This window comes from Narcine bancroftii, chromosome 3, assembly GCF_036971445.1.
Source record: "Narcine bancroftii isolate sNarBan1 chromosome 3, sNarBan1.hap1, whole genome shotgun sequence".
Classification (NCBI taxonomy): Eukaryota; Metazoa; Chordata; class Chondrichthyes; order Torpediniformes; family Narcinidae; genus Narcine; species Narcine bancroftii.
In genome coordinates this window covers 126,087,586-126,111,292 of record NC_091471.1, presented here as the reverse complement: position 1 = coordinate 126,111,292, position 23,707 = coordinate 126,087,586, and the positions used below count along the sequence as shown (strand labels likewise).

Sequence of the window (23,707 nt, the reverse complement as noted above, 5' to 3'; positions counted from 1 at the left end):
TGGCTCCACATACAGCTGACCACATTGATTCCTAAGGGGTTCCATCTATTATCTGGTTACCCTTTTTCCCTTTATGTACTTCTAAAATCTCCAAGGATTATCCTTGTAGTTATTTGACAGAACTATCTTCTGTCCCCCTTCTTCCCCTCCTGATTTCATTTTTTAGTTTATTCCTCAGTTCCAGAAACTCCTCCAGTTATACAGTTCATCCTAGCTGCTTATACCTGCCCTGTATCTCCTTCTTGTCCACAGCCTGAATTTCCCCTGTCATTTAAACTTCCTCATACTTGGCTATCTTACCTTTCACTCTAACAGGAAAGTGCATGTCCTGGTCTCTTTTGAACACATTTTTTAAAAATCCCATTTTCCTCACATTACTCTTTTTACAAACAACCAGATTCAATGAACTTGTGCATCTTACTCTACATTCAAAATTTTGCTTAAATTCTTTAACTTTCACAATATTCTCCACACTGAAGACTGATGAGAAATATTCATTTAAAATCTCACCCATCTCCTATGGCTCACACAAAGATAGGCATAGTGATCTTTAATGGAATTAATTATCTCCATAACCATCTTTTTACTCTTTCTTCTTTGGCTTGGCTTAGCGGACGAAGATTTATGGAGGGGTAATGTCCACGTCAGCTGCAGGCTCGTTTGTGGCTGACAAGTCCGATGCATAGAAACATAGAAGATAGGAGCAGGAGTAGGTCATTTACCTTTTGTAAATCCATGTTGACTCTGTCCGATCCCTTCTCTGCTAGTCATATGCTCCGCTATTACATCCTGAATGATGGATTATTCACCGGCCGATAATTCCCCACTTTTTCTCTACCCCCTTTTTAAATAGTGGGGTAACATTAGCTACCCTCCAATCCATGGGTATTGATCCTGAGTCTATCAAGTTCTGGAAAATAATTCTTAAAGCATCTGCTATCTGAATGGCCACTTCCTTGAGTACCCTAGGATGTAGATTATCAGGCCCTTGGGATTTATCTGCCTTCAATCCCATCAATTTCCCCAAGACCATGTCCTTAGAGATACCAATTTCTTTCAGTTCCTCCCTTGCATTAAGTCTCTATGTTTCCCAACATCCTTGGGAGGTTATTTGTATCCTCTCTTGTAAAAACAGAACTAAAGTAAGAATTTAATTGGTCTGCCATTTCCTTATTCCCCATTATATATTCCCCTGATTCCGACTGCAAAGGACCTACTCTGGATTTCACCAATCTTTTCTTCTTGACATATTTATAAAAGCTTTTGCAGTCAGTTTTTATATTTGTGGGACAGACGGACACGGTTTCAGCAGTTGCAAGGGAAAATTGGTTGGTTGGGGTTGGGTTTTTCCTCCTTTGTCTTTTGTCAGTGAGGTGGGCTCTGTGGTCTTCTTCAAAGGAGGTTGCTGCCCGCCGAACTGTGAGGCGCCAAGATGCACGGTTTGAGGCGATATCAGCCCACTGGCGGTGGTCAATATGGTACTTGGGATTTTCCTTTACCCTGCCACCTGATCCATCTCATGTCCTCTTCATCTTAGCATCACACGAACAGATCTTCCTTTCAAATTTCAATAATCCATTTATCACTACTTATTCTATTATTTAGTCTCTTCTGACTTTCATATCACGGATTAGCTCTTTTGTTCTCTCCTTCAATTTCACTTCAACAGTTGTTTAACCTCTAATCTTCCATAATTTCAAGGAAAAGTTATGGATCAAACTTTAATTCTATTCCTCTCTCTACAGATCTTGCATATACTGAGCTTTTCCAGCATCATGTGTTATTTCATTCACTGTAAATCCATGTGGTAACTTACTGTAGACTGCACTTCTCCATATTTCTGCTCAATATAACTGTGTACTGATTTTGACAACTGTAATGTAGGGATTTATTACCACCAAATGTAATTTACTGTGATGTACTTTTGCTACGCTCATTCTGATGATTGTTAACTGTAACTCATTCTAATATCTTACACTTTTTTAGGAGACATTATTATTCTCCATAACTGTATTGTGCATTAACAGATTATAACTCAGTGATGTATTACCACCCTTGTAACTCACAATTAAGCATTATTTCCCCTCAAACAGGTGACACAACTCATTATGATGTATAATGAAACCCAACAATTCATTGTTTTATTATTGTTAAGACTGTAACTCATTGAAAGGCATTATTGCTCCTTTTAAAATGTGAAGTATTGTTGCTGACTGTAAGTCGCAATATATAATTACTCCATGTAACTCATTGTGACATATTATCACACTGTAACTGATTGTGATGTATTATTACTGATTATAATCCAGAGATGTACCATTAGCCAATGTAACCAATCATGATACATTATCATTCTCTCCAACTCACTATCATTCACTGTGATATATTATCAATTCCTGCAACTTATTGGGCTGAATTTTCCTTGGGGAAATATCAATGGTTCTATCAAATGGAACAAGTGGCATGGATGCTTTTAACAAGAAGCAGGTGACATAAGGGGAAAATGTTACAATTTTGGATTAAAGTTGTTTAGTTTAATATCATTAATAAGGCAGTGATCTGGAATAATTTGCTTTTAACATTTCTTTTTAATTACCTATTCCAATTTTCATAGTTTATAAATGCATGTGAATCTCAAATTTTTTTTGAAAACTATTCAAAATCCATCAGATGTTTTACAGTTGGTAACCTGGAGATGTAAGCTTTGCTAGCTTTCAAAGTTATTGGAGGTGCCTTTAGGGCAAAACTTCCTCATTGCCGCACTGGAGACCCATTGTCTGTTCATGGGGAATCATTGAGATCTACAGTATGGAAACAGACCCTTCAGCCCATCTTGTCCATGCTAACCAACCTAGTCCCATTTGCCTGTGTTCAGCCTAAAATGGCTCTAAACATTTCCTATCCATTTATCTGTCAAAGTGTCTTTTAAGTATTGTCATTGTCACTACCTCCACCACTTCCTCTGGCAGCTCGTTCAATATATTTATCTGTTGTGAAGAAGAATCCTCTTAAATCTTTTTTCCTCTCACCTTAAATATAGTTTTAAATTCTCCTCCTTCAAGACAAAGATGAGCCCATTAAAGTAGGCCTTGTGTTCTGACCAGGAAAGAGTGGATATGGCTGCCTGTGGGATGTAACTCCAGGCAGTGGACCAAGCCAGCTAAATCTGAGCTAGTTATTACTTATTACTGCTGTTACTCCCTGAAATTTACTTTCATATGCTGTGACTCACCGAGATGCATGAATGCATCCCAATGTAATTTGCAATTGCCAACAATCTCACTATGCTTCCTTATTATTCCTTGTATATAGTGGGTTAAACCTCTGATCATAGGTAACATCATCCTTTTGAGTCAGTTTGTCTTCACCTTCTGCAACTGTCCTTTAAAATTAAGTCAGAGATGAGCATGGGCTCGGATGCTGTCGCATTTTATGTCCCACTCCACTGCTGGGCTTACCATTAAATCTGTGGGTGGAGCACAAATTTATTAACATTGGGCTACATCAATTAAAATATAATGCCCAGTTAGATTAGATAAATATGCAGGTTATTTCCTTGATATTACACTTTCTTGTTTTATTAATTTTGGTGTTTTGCTGTATTTTTTAAATCTTTGAATAATTTCTATTATTTAAATCTATTTCTACTGCTTTCTCAATTTCTCTGAGCAGCAAATGATCAAAAGAGCACCAGGTTCTCCAGGCATGCCTCAGGGTCCACTGTCAAAAACCTTGTGTCACTCACAGGCCACTCCACCTCACAAGATGGTTCGAGGAGCCAGGCCTCAAGATCTGTTTCTACTTCAGGCATTTACAATTGTGTAGAACCATGTGACATAATGAGTTAATTTGGAACTCTGCAATGAATTCTAAAATGCACTTTTCTAGTGAAGAATCAAATATCAAGGGCACAAAGTTATATTTTTTTCATGCTGTGCAGTACAGGAGATGATGAATACATTCATTTTAACTCTGGTTATTTTAGATTGAAATGCATATCCTAAGTAAACTTTGTCCAACATTTTTAAAAAAACTACACAAAGGCAAAAAAAACTATAATACTAAACTGATTGAATTAAATTAAAATAAACAATAAATAGATAAATATTCACAGTTGTCCAATGCAAAAAAATGTCCTTTTGCGGTGCCAGAGCAGTTAATGATCAGCTTACGAAGGGCACATTCAAGAGCTTGTAAATATTGAAAAGAACCTGCTTTTGAACCTAAGATTTTGGTTTTCAGGTTTCTGTACTTTCTGCTCTCTGCCTGAAGTTAGGAGTGAGAAGAGGTTGTGACCAGGGTAATAGGGGTCCTTTATAATGTTGGCTGCCTTCTTGAGGGAGCGCCTCACAGAAATGTCTGCCATGGATGGGAGATCAGAGCCTATGAAGAGCCTGGCTACATTCTCCACCTTCTGCACTGTAGCCTTCTGCATCCCTGGGTCTTTGAATTGCCAATGAAACATAGAAGTCTGTAGACAGTGTGATTTTAGTTGCCTTGAAGAACTCTGCCAGACCTGCTGAGTTCCTCCATTATTTCTATATTTTTTGTCTTGAAAAAAATGATTACTCCGATGAACAAAGAGGTCAGAAATGTCTGAGATTCCATCTTGTGACAATTGTTTCATTTTTGCATTTTTATAAATCAAGAATTATATTTAGCACCATGTGACAAAGAAAGCATGCTAGGCTTCACATCATATCTTTACATAAAGATTTAACAAATCACACACACAAAATGTAATACTAGGCAGGCAGACATGCTTCTTGTGCACTAGGGTTCTCTTGAGCAGTCACTAGAAAGTGGACAGCAGCATTCTTAGTCATTTACCCTTCAATATATTATTCCCCCCCTGTGGCAATACACAAAGCAACTGTTCTGTTCTCTTCCTGATAAATCAGGAAAAGAATATAGAACCACCACATGGAATGGCAGACATTCCAAACACTGCTCAACACCATTGACACCTTAAGTTCCGTATTCTGAAGCAGCTACATAAACATTCATACCAATTTATAGAAAATAGTTTTCCTCCGACTTAAAGAATTGCATTGCTCCCAGATTTAACAATGAGATTGATTTTAATTGTTTCTGCCAAGTGGCAGTTGAACAGATATGCCTGTTACCCCCCCCCCCCACCCCCACAGTTTAGTTTACCCAAATAGGCAGATGTTAATTTTTACGTCCATTTCCTTCTACAGGGAATAGGTAATATCAAACTCGTGATTTACTGTAACTTGCTCTTCAGTACTATATGGATTAATTTGATCTAACCCCGTTTCTGGCTTTATCAATTCATCTACTGAATTTCTTTGAACCCAGCTGGTTATAAACTGGTTTGTAACAAAAACATCCACAATAGCAATTAGTACATAAGGGTGACTAAAAGTTGTTTGCTAACGACAATACTGGTATATAAATTAATTTTTGGTAGTTTTGAACTGCACTAGGGTCAATCAGAGCTGGGTGAAAAAGGCGTGTTCAAATTACTGTCCAAACAGATTCATTGCTGGTTTTCAACCAATCCAATACTACTTGTAAATCTTTCAGATGTTCAGGTGACATTTCTGACCACCTGGTTCATCGAAGTAACCATTTTTTTGTGCACTGTATATGACAGGTTGATCATAGCCTGGTTTGGCTATTCAAGACCAAAAAGCATAGAAATGTTGGAAGAACTCAGCAGGTCTCGCAGCGCTCTTCAAGGCAACTACAATCACAATGTCTGCAGACTTTTGTGTTTCACTGGCAATTCAAAGTCCCAGGAGCACAGAAGTCTGCAGAAGGTAGTAAACATAGCCAGGCCCATCATAGGCTCTGACCTCTCACCCTTTGCAGACATTTCTGTGAGGCTCTTAATTTACTAGGATCGAGTACAAAATGAGCTTTCTAAAAAACAAAATCCACAAAACACAATTGTCATTCAAATGTGTTGTGCCCCATTAATCTGCACCATGGGCAAAAGGGATTTATTGTAATACATTTATGTTTTCATGACTATTTATTTGGATCACACATTTATTACATGAGTATGGGAGTTCCATTTTTCCAACAATCCAGTTAGTTCATGGTCACCGTTACTGAATCCATTTTTCCATTCCAGAATGTATTTCAAGATTCCTTTATTGGCATGTAGTAAAAACAGTGTAATATTGCATAAAATTGCCTTTTGTCAGGTGTAAGGCAGACAGATCCATTAACAGCAGAAATTACTGGGTGCATCCTACAGTCCGAGAAAGAGAAGCAAAAGAAAGCCCCTCCCCCCCCCCCCCACCTCACCCACCTCCAGAGCCAGCGAATGTCTGTGGATTTGCTTCCAGTGCCCCAACAGCCACATAGAATCCAATCCAAATCATCGGCCACCCTAGGTCCAGATCCGGACCTCAGACACAATTAGTAACCTTTCAGCGCCCTCAACACCCTCTCACATTCCGGTTCCAATGCCTCATACCTCTTCAGCCAGTCTCCAGCAGCCCGCAGCCTGCATGGGTTTCCTTGCCTCGAGTGACCAACAGCCTGCCGTCTGTGGTTTCCTTAGCCACAGAGTTCCTCGCTAGTCTGCCATCATGGATTCATGTAATGGACATCTTCTCTGGTTCTCTTTCTCAAATGGGGAGTATTCTCCCTGTCCTCTGGTGCCCTGAGCCAGTCCTCTGCTTCCCAGGAATCCCCTTGTGGCCTGCTGCTGATCATAGGCACTGCTATTTGGGTCCAGACTCTGAAGTTGCAGGATTTAAAATAAAACACCATTGGCTCCTTTAATAAGCTGTTTAAAGCCTTTAGAAGGCCAATGGCAATCAGACGGAGACCTCACGGGGGAGCACCGCATCTTCAGTCCCCGCTCTCCACGGGTCCTCATCAGCGGCAGTGCTGCCATTACAGCAACTCCAGCAGTGCCGCCATTTTCTTTTTTTTCATTTAATTGAACATAAATATCATGGCCATTTCATGTAATTCAACTGATGCCCAAGATGATGGGTTTATAATCCACAACTTTGATACTCTGGTACCATACTCATATTAGAATAGGTTTAATGTGATCCAAATAAACACCAAAAGTGAGTATTTGTAGATGTTCACTCCCAAAGCATTTTCTACCACTCAGTCATCATGAAACCACCATGAATTAACTGTCGAGACATGCAATTCCCATCTCTTCTCCAATTAATCAGGCAAAATCTCCTTTCCGAAAATTTTCTCTTGGCTGGAGACTTTCTGATTCCCATCAAAGATTCCGCAATCTAAACCTGTCCAGAACCAATCTTAATTACCAAGAGAGGAGACAGTATACAGTTGGGGGAACTGTGATTGAGAACTAGGAAGGCTTTCCAAGTCATTCCCACTTCCATATTCCCCATCTTTACTATTTGTCTCATGGCCAGTCACATATAATTCCAAGTAGGCTGCAAGAAAAAATTAATGGGGCAGTGATAGATGGATGGGAATATTAAAAGGTAAACATAAAATGAATGATGGCTATACTTGAGGGTGGGAATATTGTTCTGGAGTAGGCTTGCTAAGGCAGAGTTCGAGGAATAATATGCAAAACAAGACATACGTGAATGTGCATTTTATTCACCTTTTGTGTTTGAGCTATTAAAGTGCTAGTTGAACTGAACAAAGGAGAAGAACATAAACCAGTGATGTGGCTGTGAGCTCCTGCCCCATCTCTAGTCATGCTAACATCATTGGTACAGCATATGTGTGATAGTACAGATCTATCACCAATGTATATAGTGTATATAGTTACAGTATCTAGACTGTGCTTACAGCGATTGGCTGAGAGCTAGCCACGCCTACTGTCTGGGCCTTAAAGGGTTGTGTCCCTAGCCAGGTCGGATCATTCCGGACTGGTCAGCCACCTGTGAAGAGCTCCTGTCTTTTGCTGATAAAAGCATTGGTTTGGATCAACAAGTCTTTGATTCTTTCGACGAGCTCTACAATATGTATCCTTTATGTTCCATTTCTCACTACATCATACAATGTATCAAGCAATGCGTCCAGAAGTGGCACAGCTGATATATCACATCCTGAATTCATCACATTTCCATCATTTTACTGCAACTCATACCTCCTCAAAAATTTACTCTTGGGCTTCAATAATTCCAGTGTAGATAATTTTTGTATTGCAACAGTACACCAATGATGCAAAGTGAAGACGTAAAATTAGAATGAGGTGGCCCTTTGAAATTTCAAGTTCCAAGGCACCAAAATTACAACCACATTTCACTCAAACCTGACTGCGAACAGGTCAGAGTCATTATTGGCCCTTATAAAAGCAACAAGTAGAAGCAGAAGGTTCACATGAACATTTGGACATTCTCCATCATTCAATATAACAATAACTTTAATTTCATTTTCCTGCCTGATCCTCATTAGCTTTGATGTCGGAATGGTCCAACAATTTATTTCAGCCTTGAATATATCAAAAGCTCTATGTGCTTTTAATAAACCTTTAAATCCCCATGTTATTAAACAGGAAAAATACTGTTGTTCTTCTCTTCTCTACATTAATTGGCTTGTTCCTAGAGTTTTGGATGGACAAGTGATAATAAATATATATTCTAACATACAAAGTATGTCTAGCTATACTTAGATATTTATTTAACATATATTTACTTATTTAAAATGCAATATGCACAGTAAAATGTAAAATAAACTACAAGGATTAACAGATGCAGATGATTGGCATCCTTGGAATATGGACAGCATTAGCAGAAGAAAGGGAGCTGTTTGCACTGTCTTGGCTGTGAAATAAAGTTCATATTCCCCCTGAGGAATGAATATTAGCTTCTCCAATTACAAAGCTCAAGTCAGGTGATAATGGCGTCCCACTGGTGGGAAAACTACTGCAGATATCATTCTAACAGTTGTACATTGCAATATTTCACATAAATCCTTGGAGATCAAATCTAGTTAATAATTTTTTGTTAATATTCAGATTTAAACCAAAACCTATCTAACAGTAATAATTGTATATTCAATTTTACCCCTCTTGAATATTAAACCATCACATTAATTAGATGTTTTTCTAATACTAATACAAACGGAGTGTTGTAAAAGAAAGCCTATCCAACCTGTTTCAAAATATCATGTTTCCAATATTCTCCCATGCCATCACAAGTAGGCCTTGTAATATTTATTAATAGCACCTCTATTGAGCTAAACTTAACTCTCAAGAGGTTACATTCACAGCTGGCAAGTGTCAATTAGGTTTTTGATGGGCCATCTTTATAAACTTACTTTTAATGTATAATTTGGACTCCAGCAACCTTTCACACTCATTATTCCTATGACAATCTAATTTATTTAAACTCAGCAAAAGCTAATGCCAAGCAAGGTGTTTAAGACTTGTGACTTAATCTTAGTTTTATTGTCCATAAAATTTGAGAGATCAAAGTCAAAATTACCCCAGTGAGCACTAAAAAAAGTGGACAGTCAGTAAGAGAAAGATTATACGTCAGATGGAAGTTAGTAGTTTAATTTAAATAAAGATAATCCTCAAAATGGTGCAGTGTAATAAGCCAAGTTTTATTAATTGAAATAAATGAATGGACTCATTATTATTCTATTCATTTGATGAATAATAAATTAACTTAATCTTTCTACTTAAGTCTCATTATATAAAGTATTCACTCTACTGGTCCTCAGAGAGAGTCACAAAAAGTGCATGTATAGATGTAAATATCTGGTAAGGTCACAATCAAGTTCAATTATATCATATCAAGTCTTGCTGTTGTACAAACAGATAGAGAACCTAATGAATCAATTCCCATGAAGGACAGCATATTGTAAATACTTACTGCCTGTGAGAAAATGTATTAAAAAATCAAATCAAATCTACTGTCAAAGAGTATAATTTAGTTAGTAATAACATTTATTTTGAATTCAAGTGTAATATTTTTGTGGCATATTTCTAGCTAGCTCCAGTACAGGCCCTAAAGCTAAGGATATGTGAAGTAAAGAAACAAAGCAATAAACCCGTCTTATGCCAACATACTTGATAGTGCGCAAACACTAATAAGAAAAAACTTACTTCATGGAGCTTTTGCTGGCATGTCCTGTTTTAATATCAACAAAGATATTCAAATTTAAGTATAAAAGCAAGGGCTCCTTCAAAATACATATTTTTCAAATGTAATGTTACCACCATTAATAAATTTTATTTACTGAAATAAAGAAAACTAACAGGAGGGGAGTACTTAATTGTGGATCTCATTAAGATTAATGTCAGTATTAAACAAGGTTAAAAGAGATAGCATGGAGATCCTTCTGAATTGGAAAAACTTATAATTTTATAATAAATAATGTGTTGAATTATGTGATCCACTAGATTAAAAATATCCATATGTATCTTAATTCTGAATTTTCAAATGGAGCACCAAGAACTGAAGCAAATTTAATCAAGTTCTTTCTAGGAGAGCCCATTTCCAGCTGAGGATGAAAATCAGAAAATCCCATGACAACCAACATAACTTTTTGCAATGAGAGGCTAATTCAGTATCCAGGATATTGTAAGTATAAATGGGATCAATTAGATGATTACTAACCATTGCAATAAACATAAATTCCAAACAAACACCATCTATAAACTGTAACTTAACAGAGCTGACTAAATTTTCAAATTCCCTTCTAAGGTTGCTTTTGAGTCAAACCCCTACACGGAAGTATTCACAAACACTGTCTTTTCTGCAGAGAATTCATTACTGTATATTGACTAAAGTTACTCAGTTTGTGGAGAAACAATTCTGATGTTAACTCTGTAGTAAAAACACAAAATGCGGGAGAACCTCAGCAGGTGAAACAGTGTCCTTTCTGAAGCAAAGGCAGAAATGCATAACTGACGTTTTGGGCTTGAGCCGCAGCAGTAGGTGGCTACAATAGCCTGCTCTCTCTGTGAGATTCTCCAAGAGTGAAATAAATTTGTTTCACTGAAAGAAATGTAATGATACTACATCAATAATTCTGCACACCACTATTTATTAATGTATGGTGTTGGTGTTAAGAATTGTACTTTGGAGAGGCATTCCTTGAATTGGGGAATTTTATAAATAAACACCTCACTATTTGGTATTCCATTTTCTCCCATGCAATCAATGCCCATTTCATCCACTCAGGTGGCTGTAGATACAGAGTAGGGACACTTACTGGTACCATTCCTGATACTCCTGATCCTTGCACCCTCTGGGCTTCAACTCATGAATCTTCCTCTGGTAGTGTCTGACTATCAACTTGTTAATGAAGTCACTGTGCCTATTTTGCAAGGGCTGCAAGATGCCCCTCGAATGATACAATCAACAGAATCTCAACTTTGAGATACGTCCCGCTTCCCACTCATGGCATATCTGCGCTTAGCCCAATGGTGGCAACAGTTGAAGATCAAGAAGCTTTCATGTTTTGTTTATTTTTTTTTTCCAGCTTTAAAATTCTTCCTTACCATTTTTGATCACCTCACATAGATATATGGCACGTTTACAGGCCATTTTGCCCAACTCCATTCAAGTTTATTCTGGTCTTTCCTCATTAAAATTATTATTCATTATTATTCTTTCTTTGGTCTTTTAGTTGATTGAAAAGTATCGAGACAATTTGATAAGTTACAGGTACATAAAGATTAAAAAAAACTTTTGTTACATACTTTGTCAAAGCTATTTTTATTAGGCTGCATAATCAGGATCATATTGCAAATAATTCCTATTCCATTTGTATTACTTGGTCACTATTGTAAAATTATACTTAATGTTCTCAATTCACTTAGTAAAGCTTATTATTTAATAAATGTAAAATATCTTTGTTTAAAATTACTTTGAATGTTCCCCCTTTTATCTGGTTATTTATATTCAGACTATATTAAATAATTGTTAAAGGCAAATTTCATATAAACACATTTCTCATTTACCTGTTGAATGAATGATGACTGTGTATTTGTGAGCTACTTTAATTAGACATTTTGTCCAATGAAGAATGCTCAGAATGTTTAGCATGTGACATTAGAGATGACATCCAAGAGAATGTATTGGATGCTGTGTCATGATATATGAAGGCATTGTGTGTATTAATGGAGGTGAGCCAAACAATTGAAGTCTATTTTCAATGGCCAGCAAATCAATACAGGTTTCTTTCAAATAGATGAGTCTGTTTTCTTTAAGCAGTCACATTCACTCTGTGACTACTTGATGCATGTCTAATTTGTGTCTTCTCTCCTCTGAATCTGACACTTAATACAAAAGCTGTATTTTGAATAATCATCTTTATTTTTCAAGACAACTGCAATACCTGAGTTGAGACAACTATTAGTTGCATTGGGTCATGAGAAAACAGCATATCACTCTGCACACTCTGAATAGCAGGAAGGTTTCCTGGGGAATAAAAGGCCCAAGCCACTCTATTAAACCTATATCATTACACATCAACTTTTCTATCAGCTTTATTTGAATTCCAGGTGATTATCTTGTTGGAAAATATTCTTTACTAAGCAGGCATTCATAATTGACATTGGAGTATTCATAATATGGGTGATTCCCCAAACCTCATCTGACAGATTCTATATAACCATGCAGTGGGAATTGAATAAAGTAAGTAGAATGAAAACTTTACAGTAATATTATCTTTTAGATGTCACTTACTTTGTATGCTGTCCAAAGACAGAAAATGGTCCAAGTCAATGATAGTGTTACAAATTCCTGCTCATATAACTCATGTATAACTTGTATTTTAGATAATTAAAGTCCTCTTTGCAAGGCTCTCTTTTATCATGGATATATTTTGGTCTGGCTAAAAACAGACTGTGCCACCACACAGAAAATCTGTCAATTCCTACCCATTTCTCTTCAGAGAATTGATCATTTTTTCCATGAACCTATGTAAAGGATAAATCAATTAAATCAAAGGTACATTTTAAAATGAACTGCAAATACAGCAGACATTCACTGTACTATTTCTCATGGGCTCCAAAAGTTGGTGAGAAGAAGCTTGCAGGCATTGTTTATTAAAATAAATCATGATGGATTTCTCCTTCATTGCAGTTAGAAAGTGAAGGAGGGTATGCATTTATAGATTCCCTTTCAGTCCAGCTAAATGGGCTTTCTCGCCAGTAAAGTGTTGAAATGTAGTCACTGTTGCAATGTAGGAAATACTACAGCTAACTTACACACAGCAAGCTCACACAAGTATTTATGATTAGACATTAAGTTTCAGTAATGTTCACAGGAGATTCATTACTATTCATTAAGGGATTGAAGGAAGGACATTGCAAAGCACTCTCTTGCTTCTCTTTGATGTGGTACCATGAGATCTCAACATCTAAGCAGGACCTTGAATTAAAAATCAGCTCTTAAAACAACATTCACTTTCCTATCCTTTTGGAGGCATAAAAGTGGGTTGCTTCTAACTAGTTCAGAAACGTTGATGTTCAAAGTGACCAAGAGGTTGTCAAGTCATGGAGATATGCAGCATCCATGTTGAACGTCAGCCACCCATTTCCACTAATCCTACATTATTTCCATTGCTTACAATCTCCCCACATTCTCATCAACTTCCCCCCCATCACCTCTGATGCTGACCCTCATCTCCACTTTAGGGGCATTTACAGCAACCAAATGATCTATATCTTTGGCAAGCAGAGCCCCCAGAACAAACATAAGTGGTCACACAGATATCACTGAGATCAGGAATGAGCCCAGGCCTCTGGCACTAAGATGCAATGGCTGTAGTCGTTGCATCACTGTGGCAGTGCCCTTATGCACAAAATCGTTGACAGATAACATGCAGGTGAAGCAGTCAATCAAGGCAGGCAAATATTAAGTTAGCCTTTATTATGAGAGTATGAGTACAAGCCAAAGCCCAGGAACAATAAAGCCCCCAGAAAGAGGTTCAATGTTGAAAAACTGCAGTCAGACGAAGCGAGAGGAAACTTCCAGGCAAACCTCAAAGCAAAGCTCGACGTTGCAACCCGCCTCACGGACCCGTCCCCTGAAACCCTCTGGGATCAGTTGAAGGCTACCATACTGCAATCCACTGAAGAGATACTGGGCTTCTCCTCCAGGAAAAACAAGGACTGGTTTGACGAAAACAGCCAGGAAATCCAGGAGCTGCTGGCAAAGAAGCGAGCTGCCCACCAGGCTCACCTTACAAAGCCGTCCTGTCCAGAGAAGAAACAAGCCTTCCGTCGCGCATGCAGCCATCTTCAGCGCAAACTCCGGGAGATCCAAAATGAGTGGTGGACTAGCCTCGCCAAACGAACACAGCTCAGCGCGGACATTGGCGACTTCAGGGGTTTCTACGAGGCTCTAAAGGCTGTGTACGGCCCCTCACCCCAAGTCCAAAGCCCGCTGCGCAGCTCAGACGGCAAAGTCCTCCGCAGCGACAAGATCTCCATCCTCAACCGATGGTCAGAACACTTCCAATCTCTTTTCAGTACCAACCGCTCAGTCCAAGATTCCGCCCTGCTCCAGCTCCCTCAACAGCCCCTAAGGCTAGAGCTGGATGAGGTTCCCACCCTGGATGAGACATATAAGGCAATCGAACAACTGAAAAGTGGCAAAGCAGCAGGTATGGATGGAATCCCCCCAGAAATCTGGAAGGCTGGCGGCAAAACTCTGCATGCCAAACTGCATGAGTTTTTCAAGCTTTGTTGGGACCAAGGTAAACTGCCTCAGGATCTTCGTGATGCCACCATCATCACCCTGTACAAAAACAAAGGCGAGAAATCAGACTGCTCAAACTACAGGGGAATCACGTTGCTCTCCATTGCAGGCAAAATCTTCGCTAGGATTCTACTAAATAGAATAATACCTAGTGTCGCTGAGAATATTCTCCCAGAATCACAGTGCGGCTTTCGCGCAAACAGAGGAACCACTGACATGGTCTTTGCCCTCAGACAGCTCCAAGAAAAGTGCAGAGAACAAAACAAAGGACTCTACATCACCTTTGTTGACCTCACCAAAGCCTTCGACACCGTGAGCAGGAAAGGGCTTTGGCAAATACTAGAGCGCATCGGATGTCCCCCAAAGTTCCTCAACATGATTATCCAACTGCACGAAAACCAACAAGGTCGGGTCAGATACAGCAATGAGCTCTCTGAACCCTTCTCCATTAACAATGGCGTGAAGCAAGGCTGTGTTCTCGCACCAACCCTCTTTTCAATCTTCTTCAGCATGATGCTGAACCAAGCCATGAAAGACCCCAACAATGAAGACGCTGTTTACATCCGGTACCGCACGGATGGCAGTCTCTTCAATCTGAGGCGCCTGCAAGCTCACACCAAGACACAAGAGAAACTTGTCCGTGAACTACTCTTTGCAGATGATGCCGCTTTAGTTGCCCATTCAGAGCCAGCTCTTCAGCGCTTGACGTCCTGCTTTGCGGAAACTGCCAAAATGTTTGGCCTGGAAGTCAGCCTGAAGAAAACTGAGGTCCTCCATCAGCCAGCTCCCCACCATGACTACCAGCCCCCCCACATCTCCATCGGGCACACAAAACTCAAAACGGTCAACCAGTTTACCTATCTCGGCTGCACCATTTCATCAGATGCAAGGATCGACAATGAGATAGACAACAGACTCGCCAAGGCAAATAGCGCCTTTGGAAGACTACACAAAAGAGTCTGGAAAAACAACCAACTGAAAAACCTCACAAAGATAAGCGTATACAGAGCCGTTGTCATACCCACACTCCTGTTCGGCTCCGAATCATGGGTCCTCTACCGGCACCACCTACGGCTCCTAGAACGCTTCCACCAGCGTTGTCTCCGCTCCATCCTCAACATCCATTGGAGCGCTCACACCCCTAACGTCGAGGTACTCGAGATGGCAGAGGTCGACAGCATCGAGTCCACGCTGCTGAAGATCCAGCTGCGCTGGATGGGTCACGTCTCCAGAATGGAGGACCATCGCCTTCCCAAGATCGTATTATATGGCGAGCTCTCCACTGGCCACCGTGACAGAGGTGCACCAAAGAAAAGGTACAAGGACTGCCTAAAGAAATCTCTTGGTGCCTGCCACATTGACCACCGCCAGTGGGCTGATAACGCCTCAAACCGTGCATCTTGGCGCCTCACAGTTTGGCGGGCAGCAGCCTCCTTTGAAGAAGACCGCAGAGCCCACCTCACTGACAAAAGGCAAAGGAGGAAAAACCCAACACCCAACCCCAACCAACCAATTTTCCCTTGCAACCGCTGCAATCGTGTCTGCCTGTCCCGCATCGGACTGGTCAGCCACAAACGAGCCTGCAGCTGACGTGGACTTTTTACCCCCTCCATAAATCTTCGTCCGCGAAGCCAAGCCAAAGAAAAAGAAAATGAGTACAAGAGTAAAGATGCTTTAGAGCATTAAAGAGTGCTTTGTTGGAATCAGTCCTGGAGTATTGCATCCAGTCACTGGTGCTCTGGATCACCTCGAAAACTGCAATTTATACATTTGCTGCTCTTCATAGACTACAGCTCGACCTTCAATACCATTATTCCCTCAGTGCAGGTCAAGAGGCTACAAACTCTAGGCCTCTGTACCCCACTCTGCAACTGAATCCTTGACTTTCTCATTAGAAGACCACAGTCAGTACAAATTGAAACAATGTCATTGATGCACCATCAATTACTCAAAAACAGAGGTTGAGAAACTAATAGGCTTCTATTCACAAAAGAACAAAGGCACATCCATACTGCTCAACTGTTCTGCACTAACAGTCATGGAACAGCTATCTTTATACAGGAGCCTGTAGGAGGGGCCAAAGGTACAGCCAGCCAATGGGTGTGCCCGACCAGACAAATACAAATGTGGTTTACCACAGTCTCCTCCTCACTGGTCATCAACACAGGCGCATCCCAAGGATGTGTGCTTAACCTACATTATACACCCATGACTGTGTGACCAGGCACAATTCCCATACCATCGATGGCACCACAGTTGTCGGCAGAATCACAAATGGCAATGAGGAAGCATACAGGAGGGAGAGATCAGCTCGTTGAATGGTGTAACAACAACTTTGTGCTCAATGCCACCAAAACCAAGGTTATGATTGTGGACTTCAAGAGGAAACCAGGGGAACATGACCCAGTCCTCATTGAGGCCACAGTAGTTGAGGGGGTTAAGAAATTCAAATTCCTGGGTGTCAACAGCTCCGAGGATCTGTCCTGGAACTTCCACATTGATACAATCACTACAAGGGCTCACCAGCGGTTATACTTTGTGAGGTGTCTCAGGAGATTTGGTACATCACTGAAGACTCATAAACTTCTCCAGGTGTACTGTGGAGAGCATTCTGGCTGGTTGCATCACTCCCTGGTATGGAAGTACTAACTCTCAGGACAAGAATAAATTCCAGAGGGTTGTGTAATGGAATATTTGGGAGATAAACTGGTAAAATTAGAGTAGATTACATACATACATACTCACACTTTAAAACAGATCTTAGTTGAAATATTGAAAAATTCATATTCAGTAACTTTACAGAAACTATGGAGAATGCTTGGCACATTTCACAAGTAGGTGCTAATTGAATTACATCATTAAAGGAACAAGCAGGAGATGCTCTGGCTGTTAAAAGCTCTTTGCAAGAGTTTTGACAGAGTGCACAGAAAGGTCACACCTGGGGTTTTGTTTATCTAAAGACAACAACTTGACCAAGAGGACTAACTTCTATTGTTTGCTGGAGAAAATCAGGGGTTTTGCAAGTGAGAGAGTCACATGGGCTTTCTTGCAGTTGGAGAGAGAGAGAGACAGAGAGCTGAAACAAGCAGGAGAAGCTGGTTGGAACTGAAACAAACTCCAGAGCGGCGGATGGCTGGAAGTGCTATCTGTCTGATGTTTCTCTTGGAATAAGTGGAACAGAAAGGAACTCTGTCATAGCATGAAAGAAAGAGGTTATCATCTGGAGAACCCTGATGGGGCAAGTTTCATCAGCAAGACATTGAGGTGACTAATGGTGGTACCTCAGTTGTGGAAATCCTGGAACAACAAATCTCTCTCTGCAAACCCTACGAGAACCTTCCTGGGTGGTAAACATTTACCTTTTAAGCACCAAAGCCTGGTGAACTTTATACATGTTAAATTCTGTGGACAGTATAAGAATTGCCTGCAACCAGAGAACTTGGAATAATGGGAAGTGAAATTGAACTGTGAACCAAATAACTTTTCTTAAATTTACACACACATTACATGCATGTGCGCTTAGATATATAAGGGGATTAAGTTGGGTTTAATTAAGTTAATAGAGATAAGTTAAAGTTTGATTTTGTTTTCATGCTTAAAGATAATTAAAAACAACTTTTGTTTAAGTAGCTACTTGTCTTGGTGAATGTCTATTGCTGCTGGGTTTTGGGGTCCTTTGGGCTCGTAACATTGTTTAACTCAGCCTGCGATATCACAGGCACCAGACTTCTCTCCAGCGAGGATATCTACAGGAGGTGGTGTCTTAAAAAAATACTCTCTATCCTCAAAGACCCACCATCCATGCCATGACCTCTTCACTCTGCTACCATCTGGGAAAAGGTAGAGGAGCCTAAAGATGAGCACTCAATGGCACAAGGACAGCTTCTTCCCCATCAGATTCTTGAACAATTAATGAACCGAAGATACTACCTTACCTTTCATGCACTATTATTGTTTATTATTTTATTTTATAGTAATTCGTAAGATGATTATAATATGAATGTTCGCTCTAAGATGTTGCTGCAAACACCAAATTTCATGACTTGTTCATGACAAATATCCTGATTCTGAGTCCTATTTTCCTTATCCAGGAACAGATATACCTGCCAAGGAGTGATTGGAACAAACATTCATTGGAATGGTTCCAAGATGCCAGGTTTGCTATATGAAAAAAGACGGAGTAGAGTAGACCTACATTCTCTAGATTTTAGGTGGGAGACTACTCATGAAAGGAAGTGTGGTACAGCTAGTAGATTACTGCCTTGCAGAGTCAGAGTCCCAGGTTTGAGCTTGACCTTGTGTGATGTCTGCATGCCCTCCCTGCAACTCTATGGGTTTTCTCTCGGAGGTGCAATTGCCTCACACCCCAAAGACATGAAAGCTCATTGGTTAATTGGCCACTGTAGATTTACCCCAGTGATAAAATCTGGAGAGATTTGATGAGAATATGGTGAGAATAAAATGCGATTAGAATAACACAAGAAACTGTAGATGCTGAAAAATGGAGCAAAACACAAACTGTAGAGGAACTCAGAAGGTGAAGCAGCATTATCAGAGAAAAAGAATGGTCAATGTTTCATGCTGGAATCCTTCATCAAAGCTGTTTACTACTCTACTGTGAAGCGTCCTCAAGGCATGCTGCCTTTGAAGAAGTTTTCTTCCTCTCTTTGACAGGACTTCTGCCAGTCTTTCTCACTGCACTCACCCATCCCCAACCCCACTGCAATTTCTACTTCTCTGCAGCTTTTGGACCAAATGGGGATTTATGTAAAATTAGCAGAAATGGCTACTTGAGGGTCAGTAGACCAAAGAGCTTGTTTCCATGCTGTAGAATTCTATAACCTCATTGAAACTTAATACTAACTGGATGCAGGGATCATATATCCTAGAACATAGAACAGTACAGCACCCTAACCCTAATGTGTGGCCCTTTAGCCACAATGTTGTGCTCATCTATATGAACCTTTTCCACTATTGAATAAAGAGTAGAGAACAAGGGGGTCATAGTCTCAGAATATAGATTTAAGATGGTGAGGATATTTTTAAATTTATTGGGTGGTAAATCTTTGAAATTCATTACCATGGAGGGTGAGGGAGGCTCAGAAATTGAACTGATTCAATACATTGAAGTATGTAAGGGTGTTAAGTGGGATGGCCATTATTTTTATAAACATACACACACACACACACACATACACACACATTGTGTTTGCATTTGTTGTTTTTGCAATACCATTTAAATCTTATTTAAAAATATTTGTTAAACACACTGTAGTAACCTATGACCATGTCTTCCTTTTGGAATGGCCACCCTAGAGATATGTAGATAATGCAGAAACCACTGTTGAAGTCAAAAATTAGTCATCATCACAATGTAGAGTGGCATTTCCCAACTCTCATTTCTTACATTCTTGTGTCATTATGAACACTGCAGCACTTGCTCTGTGCCTGCAGTACAAAGTTGCTAACTTTTCATGCAGATTATTGAGGTCATTCCAAGCATCAAGTTACATATTCATAGTTTCACTCCAGATATTGTGCTCAATTCTAGAATGGGAATTGAACCAGAATTTTTCAACTCAAAGGTCCATACAATGTTCTCTAATGTGAGCTGATCTACAAAGCCAATCAAGGACAGTGAAGCCAGAGATTCCTGACTCTAAGAACTAGAATACAAACATCCTCAAGTCATTACAGCACAGAAGGCCGTGCGGCCCATGAAATCCATACAGCTTGTCTGTAGTACAATTCAGTGAGTAGTATTTCCCCTGCTCAATTCTCTATGTGTATTTCTCCTGCACCCATCTAATATTTCTTTGTAAGAATTGACTGTCCTCATTTCCAACACCTTTGCAAGCAGAGAGATTCAGATCATAACTATCCCCTGAATTAAATTAGAGCTCTTGGTTGTTTTGAAATCAGCTAACCAGAACAGCTTTTCTTTGTCTACCTTATCTAAACCAATCAGCTCTATCACATCTCTTCTTAAACCTGTCTTTCAAGGAAAGCAACAAGAGTTTCCCAAACCAAGCCTTGTAGATTAATCCCTCACTATCACAAGCATTATAAAAAAAATCTTCATCATTGCAAGAACTTTTACATCCTTCCTAAAGTTTCGTTAGCACTCACTATGTTACTTTTTCTTTAAAAGACCATAGCAACAAATTGAGTTCCTCTCCAACTATTCACTTTATAAATGAAAATAATAATGCTAATCAAGCACAATTTTCCTCTCACAAACCATGGAGTGGCACGGTTGGTATAGTAGTGAGTATAATGCCAGCAATCGGGACCAGGGTTCGATTCTTACACTTTGTTAGGTGTTTGTATGTTCTCCCTGTGTCTGTGTGGGTTTTCTCTGGGACTCCAGTTTCCTCCACCATTTGAAACAAACCGGGTATTGTAGGTTAATTGGGTGGAATTATGGGTGGAACGGCAGTTACCATGCAAGTTTCTTCAAAATCTACACTGATTTTCATTAATTAAACTTTTTCCAAGCACCATTTTTTTTTTCTTGTTAAGTATTGCTATAACTTTTCTCAACATCGATGGGATTTACCTTAATTGTGTTCACCAGCTTCTAACACTTTTCCACATCCCTGTGTATATTCCCAATGAACCTTGGAAGATTATGGCAAAGCCTTCCCCTAGGCCCATCTCAAATTCAAGACCAAGTAATTTATCCAATGAGGACATATCATCCTTTTACCAACAAAAAAAACATGCAAATAAGAGCATGATTCAGCCATTATATCCATTATGTTAACTTCTCCGCGTATATTGTCAGCAACTTTCCTAATACAGAAAGAACTCATTATTTTAGCCTTTCCCTCTGACTCTTAAATATAATTATCTTCATTAGCCCCAATGAGTTCCTTTTGACTCATTTTTGGGAGTATGTGGTAAAATTTTAACTTTACCTGCTTCAAATTTAACTTGTGTCAGAAATAAAATTGAACCGTGTATTTGAAAGGACTATTCCACATTAGCATTTTTGATGTTTTCCCAGCATCAGACCTGCAACAAAGAATATCATGGGGTGGGGGGGGGGGGGGGCGGCTAACATATGTTTCTAGCAATGCTGATAATACTTGGAGGAGGAAACACCACACTACAACATTCATGGAACAGTTGCAGTCAAACAAAAGGTGCAAAGCAGCACTTATTGTTTATCTCACTGTTTAAAGCAGCCCTCTGCTTATGTCAGAAGATCTGACTGGACACTCTCATTGGCTGAAGCCTGCTCAAATACATTTTAAAAACTACAGTGTATTTTAAAATTAAGGGGTGTTTTTATTTTCTCCAGCAGTGGCACGCATTCAACCGGTACATCAGAGTAACTCCTAGCATCATTCCATGGCTGGAGGGATCATTACAGTCATGGTCAATCAGTCCACTCCAACACTCCAGTCTCACCTTTCTCGTAAACACTACATTCATAAGCTTGTGTTTTCTAAGGTAATTATCAATAAGATGCGTAAGCCTTTTGCAAGCAAAATGCTCTCTCTTTCAAGGTCATGGTGACTTGTAAACTTCCAGAATATCATATCTTTCCAGTAGCTTCCACTGTGATTTCCATTTGCCATTTACTTCCAGAGTGCTCACCCAGGCACCATATTTACAGAAAAATTATTGTATCCACTTTCATTTCAGAGAAGCATCATGGACACTGATATGTCTGCATTGAGCAGACGAGATTGAGAAATACAAGGTAGATATTATTTTTGCAGCCTTACTGGAAATTCCATGGAAGAGAGTCTGGATTATTATTCTATCCATCTTCCGATCATCCATGTCACCATGAATTTTGGATGTGTGAGGAAGAAGGTTCTGGCACTCCTCTCTGCTTAGCTCTATGGACTATCAGCATTAAATCACACAAATCAGGAGTTGATGTTCAGAACTATCAATGGCCTCCAAAAATCTATAATTGACAGGCAATTGATTCTAGTGAAACTATTATTGTTACTTTATCAGTAGCACATGTACAGAAAGTCTTCAATTACATTTTGCTTCTTCTGCATGGTGCTGTTTTACACTTAATCAATTTTACTGATTCACAGGAATCTCACCAGAACTGCTGGGCTTCAATTGTATGGAGAGGATGCGGAGGTTCGGATTATTTTTCCCCTGAAATGGACGTGGCTAAGGAGTAGCATTATTGAGGTATATACAATTATGAGGGGCGTTGGTAAGGTGATTATTTTCTAGGGTTGAGGAGAATAAAGATGATAGGGGAAAGATTTAAAGGGGACTTGAAAGGCATTTTCTTTCACACAGAGTATAGCAGCCACATTGAACAAACTGTCAGAGGAAGAGGAAGAGTTGGGCACAATTATAATGTTTGAAAGACATTTAGACACATACATAGACAGGAACGGTTTAAAGGAATATGGAACAAATGCAGGCAGGTGGGACCATCTTAGATAGATATCCTGGTTAACATGGACAAGTTGAGCCAAATTGTCTGTTTCCATGCTTTATGATTCAATGCTGATTCCCATCCTGGACTCAAATGGAATCTTTATCATAACTGGAATGAGGCCAATATTAAATAAGTATGCAATAAGTTAGTCAACTGACTTTTTTTTTCCAGTCTAGTTCTCAGCAGTACTAAGTAGAGAAACTGGTGTTGAAGGAAGGTCAGAATATCCGGTGGGATCCTGGTGTTTGCCAGTGACAATGGGAGGTTGCAAGGATTGGAAGCATGGGAATTATTTTAATATGACATCACTCTTGAAGAGAAAATTTGCCTTGCAGTGGTTGAGGGAAGTAATGAATAAATGTGAGTTCTGGTTCACTGACTGAATGACAGTATCTTTCAGCAGTAAAGGAGGGACAGAACCTGGTGTTGAAAATATCGAGTGAAACACTAAAGTCTGTAGGTACAGTGAATGAAGAAAAAGCACAATGCTGGAGAAACTCAGCAGGTCAAATATACTTCTATGCACACACATATTTATCTGGTTTGGATGGCATCGGAATTGTAATTTTCAGAGATCTTACGAAACAATTCCTTTGGTATTTGTGATTAGTTCCTGAGCACCAAATAATTTGGAAGT

At 39.5% G+C, this 23,707-nt stretch overlaps 1 protein-coding gene and 2 long non-coding RNA genes across 16 annotated transcripts in view; 2 read left to right on the top strand and 1 right to left on the bottom strand.

The window, feature by feature from the left end:
• ppargc1a (peroxisome proliferator-activated receptor gamma, coactivator 1 alpha) overlaps window positions 1-23,707 on the bottom strand; it is a 446,776-nt gene that overhangs the window by 279,215 nt on the left and 143,854 nt on the right. The window contains exon 1 of one of the 14 annotated variants that reach the window (XM_069925055.1): window positions 3,030-3,217. The exons of 11 other annotated variants lie outside the window; for them this stretch is intronic. The gene's annotated coding sequence lies outside the window, so the exon portion shown is untranslated. Of the gene's footprint in view, window positions 1-1,816; window positions 2,000-3,029; window positions 3,218-23,707 lie in introns of those variants that run through there. 2 more of the 14 variants (XM_069925056.1, XM_069925057.1) reach the window with 2 other exon arrangements.
• LOC138757542 (uncharacterized) overlaps window positions 1-23,707 on the top strand; it is a 28,728-nt gene that overhangs the window by 884 nt on the left and 4,137 nt on the right. The window contains exon 2 of the long non-coding RNA XR_011353666.1: window positions 22,709-22,811. This is a non-coding gene — a long non-coding RNA (uncharacterized lncRNA). The remainder of the gene's footprint in view (window positions 1-22,708; window positions 22,812-23,707) is intronic.
• Window positions 2,319-3,900, top strand: LOC138757543 (uncharacterized). Its single transcript, XR_011353667.1, has 2 exons — window positions 2,319-2,487; window positions 3,673-3,900. It is a non-coding gene; the product is annotated as an uncharacterized lncRNA (long non-coding RNA).